General features: G+C 42.0%; 1 protein-coding gene across 2 annotated transcripts in view; it reads right to left on the bottom strand.

The window, feature by feature from the left end:
* Kiaa2012 (KIAA2012 ortholog) overlaps positions 1-1,860 on the bottom strand; it is a 106,571-nt gene that overhangs the window by 12,005 nt on the left and 92,706 nt on the right. The window lies entirely within an intron of this gene.

Here is a 1,860-nt window from a genome sequence, read left to right as displayed (position 1 = left end):
TCTGCCTCTCTGCCTCTCTGCCTCTCTGCCTCTCTGCCTCTCTGCCTCTCTGCCTCTCTGCCTCTCTGCCTCTCTGCCTCTCTGCCTCTGCCTCTGCCTCTGCCTCTGCCTCTGCCTCTGCCTCCCAAGTGCTGGGATTAAAGGCATGTGCCACCATACCAGGCCCGACAAGTCAACTTTTATAAAAATGTATTTATTTTATTTGTTGGTACTTAAAATTATAGCTAAGGGCTAGGAACAACTCACAGGTAGAACTTCTTTCTCTCTGTGTTCAAACCTTGGTACTACTCAGAAGATTAATAAATAGGAAAGAAAAGAAATATAAATACCGAAAGTGTGGAAAGTATTTATTGTATAACAATAAAAAAATATAGACTATAGAAAAGTAGAAAAGTGCTAGAATTCATTAGAATCTAGAGAAGGACTGCTTCGCATTCCAGGCCGGCCAGAGTGAACATTCATACCCATCTCAAAAATCAAACAACAATCACAAAAAATCTAGATGGCTAAGGATTGGAAGAGAAAATAGACAAAAGAATATTACGTTAGATTAGAAGAGTTAAGTATGTTTAAATTGTTTCCTTAAAAGCCCAGTGTGGTTATAACACTAAAAGCAAACTGCTTTAAACAGTGTTCAGTTTGATAGTGCACCCCCCCGACTCCCAGGGCTCCTTTGTGACTGGGCTCCCCTTGGCCATTCTTGAACACTGAGATAATACTCTCACACACATCACCTCCAGCCTTTGGAGTGGGGAGAGACTATAAGTGTCCAGTGTAACTGAAAAATGTAGCTGAGAGCTTCTTTTGCTTTCTATATGGGATATTATTGGGTAGGAGGAGATGATTATAGTACCTAAGGTATCTCCATGACAAGAGGACCTCTGTGAGAATTTCTCTATTGAACATGGCTGCCTGGGAGTAGGGAAGGAGAGGGGATGGGACGTGACACATTCTCACTGAAGGCATGCCCTGCCTTGTACTATTTTTCTGAGCGTGGGTACAGAGCACAAGATGACCACCAGAGGGCGCAATTGTACTGTCCAGAAGTGGAGGCTTACACTGGTGTTACTCCACCCTGTGTGATCAGAACTGATCTGTGTGAGCCAGAGAAGCGGGTTTCTTTCCCTTAGGAAAATAACTTGGTATGTAGGCATTGAATTTTGACATCTATAAAATATAACGATGCAGAGTGTAGAACAAAAACCTTGTATACTCATTACCCATGGACTTTCTATTTAGTCGTGTGAGATTTGAATAGTCTCACATATTTGATTCACGTTTTTCCAATAATGAAATGAAGTATTTATTTATGAAGAATCATGGCTTTATGGACGAAAAGAAAGAGACATGTGGAAGAGCCAGTGGTATTACGCATCAAGAGAGCAAGCCAGGGAAGCTGAATTATATTTATAACAACTTGCTCTCGAAGTGATTAACCCACTGAGGGAACTACACTAAGCTTTCACAAGAGAGGTGTCCCTGTGATCGAATTACCTTTGATTTGGTCTCACTATGTAGCCCAGGCTTGCCTGGAACTCAGTCTTCCTGTTTCGGCTTTCCAACTGTGGGATTGAAGATGTGTGTCAGCTCATCTGATGGGACTTTTATGATTGCTTCAAATTGATAGATTAATTTATGGATCATTGTATTGTCTTGTCTTGCCTTTGCTTGCTTCCTTTCTTTCCTTTCTTTCTTTCTCTTTCTTTCTTTCTTTCTTTCTTTCTTTCTTTCTTTCTTTCTTTCTTTCTTTCTTTCTTTCTTCCTCCCTCCTTCCCTTCCTCCCTCCTTCCCTCCCTCCCTCCTTCCCTCCCTCCCTCCCTCCTTCCCTCCATCTCTTCCTTCCTTCCTTCCTTCCTTCCT

Source organism: Mus caroli, chromosome 1 (assembly GCF_900094665.2).
Source record: "Mus caroli chromosome 1, CAROLI_EIJ_v1.1, whole genome shotgun sequence".
In the NCBI taxonomy this organism is placed as follows: Eukaryota; Metazoa; Chordata; class Mammalia; order Rodentia; family Muridae; genus Mus; species Mus caroli.
Note: the sequence above shows the minus strand (reverse complement) of the source record. Positions and strands in the feature narration are given on the sequence as shown.